Source organism: Lolium rigidum, chromosome 1 (assembly GCF_022539505.1).
Source record: "Lolium rigidum isolate FL_2022 chromosome 1, APGP_CSIRO_Lrig_0.1, whole genome shotgun sequence".
Classification (NCBI taxonomy): Eukaryota; Viridiplantae; Streptophyta; class Magnoliopsida; order Poales; family Poaceae; genus Lolium; species Lolium rigidum.
The window spans coordinates 167,681,547-167,686,474 of NC_061508.1; the positions used below are offsets into that span (position 1 = coordinate 167,681,547).

Genomic DNA, 4,928 nt, shown 5'->3' on the forward strand with positions numbered 1-4,928 from the left:
GTTTGTGATGTGGCACCCTAGTGGTTTCGCCTTAGGTATGTACTTGTGTACATCATTTAAACTCGATCAATCTGCAGTTTCCATGATAAGCTCCTTGAGTACGTATTTTAGGCTATTCATCTTCTTCTGGGCTCTCTGCAAAACATTTTTTAGCCTTTCCCTGGGGTAGTGCACTGAAGCTCAATTAGCCTGAGGTTTTGCCAAGTTACTAACTCACATTATATCTAAATCTTATGTATATCCGATACTGGATAAATCATTGATTATATATTTCTACACAATCCATGCTCAATTGTTTGCTTATTGACAATAAATTGCAGTTACTTTATTATAACCTTCAAGTGAATACACAGTTTCAAACCATACTGCATGATACCTGGGGATTCTTTGCTTCTTTTTTCTAACAAGAGAAGGTGTTTCCACATAATCATATCTCTGTATGCCACACTAGAGTTCAGACTTTTAGTTGTAGAAACTCTCTGTATAGCCGTAGAAGGTGATGATGTTCAGGTTAAGCACTGAACATCAATCTGAAAAGTATCAATCTGTAATATTTGAAGGTTTTGTATTTTAATGAGTGTAAATCTTTGACATGTAAGTAACAGATTGGAAATAGAATTAACCTCATATACTCATTCAATTTTTCCATTCTGTATGTAGGACAAAAACAACCACAAAAGAAGTGAACTTGTGCAAGTCAACAAAGAGCAACAGTTAGGTAGTTCCCACCTGACCCAGCTGCCTGTTCACATAGAGGAGCCAGCAAACACGGGTGTCAGTGCAATGCTCGACAAGGAACAAATCCGTCAGCTCACTATTGCAAAGGAAGACGTGTGAGAGGAGCCAGCAAGCTAGGGTGTTGCAGAGGACGAGACTGCCTCGAAAAAGCTGCCATTGAGGAAAAACAAGGACAAGAGAAGTGAACTTGTGCAAGTCAAGAAAGAGAAGCAGTTGGCTAGTTCAATGCTCAACAAGGAAAAACTCGATCTGCTGGATGTTGCAGAGGAAGAGGTTGCCTCAGAATGGCATGCCTCCTACTCCATTCGCTTACGCAAACATCATCTTCGACGCATACACAAGGGCTCAGTTCTCCTCGACGCCGAAGTGAACCGCCTCCTCCTCTACGACATTGATGAAAGTTTCATTGATGAATATTACCTCAAGGAAGGAGAAATGATCTATCCAGGAGCAACTTTTAGTTGTCCTTGCCACAAGGTTGAGATTGGTGAGCGCATTTGTCAATCTAAAGAAGATACCCCTTTGCCGACCAACAATGCAACAAGAACAAAGGAAGAGAGGAGAGATGAGAAGAATAGGAAGAGGTTGAAGAGGAAGAGACCCGATGAGAATTTGAAGAGAACTAGTAACTTAAAGAAAGTAAATAAGAAAATGATGAGATCACCTCAAGCAAAATTGTTGAGATCTTCAATAGGCAGGTTTGCAAGAGTGGCGTCGCTAAGGAAGGGAATGTCCCCTCAAGCACAACAGAGGAAATCAGAATCACCTTCAGTACCAAACGTTACTGTACATTTCCCATCTCCAAATCTTCCTCGTGCTAAGGCTAACTCCAGCCGGTTTCGACCACGGAAACTGAAGTCCCGTATCTGGAAAGAATTCATTCCTATATATGAAGATGGAAAACTTGCGGAAGGTCAGTGCAAACATTGCAATGAAGTCTTTCCCGCCTCGAAGGCTTCTGGAACTAACCACATCCATAGGCATCTACAGAAATGTTTGACGAGAAGTAGCATGCACGAGATGGTTGCAAAATTGCGTGCCACTACATCATCGCCCCATGTCTCTTTGGTGGATGATTGGAATTTCAGCCAAAAGGAGTCTAGGAGAGCCCTCTCTAACATGATAGTTCAGCATGGACTACCATTCTCCATTGTAGAGTATAGTGGTTTCATAAAGTTTGTCAAGTGCCTCAACCCGATGTTCAAAATGGTTTCAAGAACAACAATAAAAGAGGATTGCCTAGATTCATACAAAGAGCAAAGAGCGTTGCTACGAGATGTCTTGAAGAACTCGTGGTGCTCGAGTTTCATTAACTGCCGATATGTGGACTTCTAATCAGAGGTTGGGATACTCGTGTGTCACTTGTCATTTCATTGACAACACTTGGAAGATGCAAAAAAGAATACTCAGATTTTGTATGATGGAAACGCCGCATAATGGTTTCCGGATGTATAATGCCATGTTAAAGAGTTTGCAGTACTGGAATATTGAAGATAAAATATGCAGTATTACACTAGATAATGCATCGGTCAATGGAAAAATGATGGAGCATCTGAAAGAAAACTTGACGAAGAAACAAATGCTGATTTGTGGAGGTGTACTCTTTCATGTCCGTTGTGGTGCACATGTATTGAATCTTATTGTGCAAGATGGTCTGTCTGTAATGAAAGGTTCCATTGACAATATCAGAGATAGTGTGAAGTATATCAAGAGTTCGCAATCACGAGAAGAATTATTTGAAGATATAGTTCAGCAACTCGGCATCATCTCGTGAGAAGGAACCTTCACTTGACATTGTCACACGATGGAACTCGACATACCTTATGATCGATTCAGCTTTGCCATACAAGGAAGCATTTTATGAGTTAGTGGAACAAGATCGACAATTTAAGTATGCTCCTTCCGTCGATGACTCGGAAAATGGCCGAAGCGATTCGCTCTCTCCTGAAGGTCTTCTTTGAAGCTACGAAAGTAGTTTCGGGCTGTAGCTATCCAACGTCAAACCGATACTTCCATGAAATGTGGGGTATTAAGTTACTGTTGGAAAAACATGCAAATAATAAAGAGAAATTAATTGCATCAATGGTGAGTGAGATGCAAAAAAAGTTTAACAAGTACTGGAAGGAGTCGTACTTAGCGAGTTGCATACCAGTGATCCTTGATCCAAGATACAAATTTGAGTTTGTTAAATTTCGCATCAGACAAGCATTTGGAGATAATGCAGCAGAGCACCTTGAAAAGGTGGACATGACTATGAAGAGTCTATTTGAAGATTACTCCCTGGGAGAGTCTTTTGTCGATCCTTCAGAAGAAGTTGATGTTGATGAGGTTGCAGACATTGATAATCCACTAGCTCATTGGGAAGCTCATCTGAGAGTGCAGAAGAAGCAAGCAACAAATGAGCTTGATAGGTACTTGAGTGAAGATTTATACCCCCAAGAAAAAGATTTTGACATATTGGGTTGGTGGAAATTACACAGTCCTGAGTACCCAGTTCTATCTTGCATTGCTCGTGATGTGCTTGCTATTCAAGCATCAACGGTGGCATCAGAGTCGTCTTTTAGTGCTGGTGGGAGAACAATTAGTGATCAGAGGAACATGCTAAAGAGTGACACGGTCGAGGCGCTGATATGCCTCCAAGATTGGCTAAAGGCTGATGGTAAGTTTTTCTAATACTGAATGGTAGAATTAAAATCTCAACTTTATTACTGACTTATGATTTTGCAATTCTTCAGATCCTAAAACAACCAATAAAGATGTTGAGGAGGAAGAATACTTGGTAACTTATAGCTAATACTGAATGTGAGTAAATAAATCATCTTTGTCTCACATGCCTCAAACTAACTGGCAGATTTTCTACCAAGAAAGCGAGTGCCATGAAGAGACTGCGCCAACAGAATTAGCTTGTGGAACTCAACAATCAGGTAAACATTTTCATGGTCATTGTGTAACTTAATGGTTTCATGAAATCCAATCTGTCAAGATTAGGTTCGGTTGCTGCATGTATAAGTTATTTCCACCCAGACCATTAGTGTAGAAAAATAAAGAAAATGTAGTTTCCTGTCTTGTCTATCTCATGTAGCACCTACTGTGAGTTTGCAGATGCTCCTCTTTTGATTAGTACACCCCGTTGCCTCTGCCTTCCCTTCTATGCAGACTATTTTGGTTTATTTAGTTGTAGATTGAACCAGCTGTTGGCTAGGAAATCATGTTCTTCCTGCTAGTCTGATGTTGTTTGATGGCGGTGCTTGCAAGACTAATATATCTACCTCTGCTAGAAACTGTGCTTGAACTCCTTGACTTAATTTATACTTTTAACTATGATGTATGTGACAGTGAAGTTAAAACCTTTTATATGTGGTGCTGTCAACATATATCCATTTCAGTTAATTGTATTCCTGCTCTTTGTTTGTTTCATTTTAGATTACAAGTGATGACAATGTTAGCTTCAACTATGTTTTAAGTATGTTATGAGTTGTTCTGTACTGACTAGCTTGTTCATTTTTGCCAGCCGGGTCTGTGGCAACTCTCATGGTCTGATCAGGAAGTACGGGCTCATGTGCTGCAGGCAGTGCTTCTGCAGCAATGCCAAGGACATTGGTTTCATCAAGGTATACTTGCCTTATCCTGCTCTTTAGTGAGTTCTTCAGCAAGTTTTGAGTACTTCATTAGGTATCGTTTTCTTGAACTGTTGTATCCTTAGGATGTTAAGGCTCCTCTTTTACAGTTGTGAGTTACAGATAATCTAGTGTTCTTGTGATCCTTGAATCAAATCTGTCAAATAAGGCTGTGATAACTACAATTATATGCACTATTTGGTTTTCTATTGCATTCTGTGTTCACTACAATTACACTTGTAGGTGAAAGTATAGTTCAGAACCTCTTATCTGTGTAAAGTCTTTTAACTTGTCATTCTTTTCCTTACAGTACCGTTGAAGACTCTTCATGTTTGTGACTGAGAATTGTACCTGCATTAGAGGAATGGATCCTTCGTTCAAGGCTTAATTTATGTGCTTTAGTTTTTTGTTCAGAGTACTATGCTAGTAAACTTGTTGAAGTTTTGGTGAGACCCATGTGGTTGTTAAAGTGACTATGTGATCAAACTTGAAGTAATTTCTGTATTCGATGACATAACCCTGATCCAACTTGGCTATACGAGGTTATGTTCAGCTGAGTTCTGTAGGTTCCGG

General features: G+C 39.9%; 1 long non-coding RNA gene across 1 annotated transcript; it reads left to right on the forward strand.

The window, feature by feature from the left end:
- Positions 1-3,329: 3,329 nt before the first annotated feature.
- Positions 3,330-4,709, forward strand: LOC124682714. Its single transcript, XR_006996391.1, has 5 exons — positions 3,330-3,397; positions 3,474-3,517; positions 3,590-3,662; positions 4,250-4,349; positions 4,666-4,709. It is a non-coding gene; the product is annotated as an uncharacterized LOC124682714 (long non-coding RNA).
- Positions 4,710-4,928: the final 219 nt, after the last annotated feature.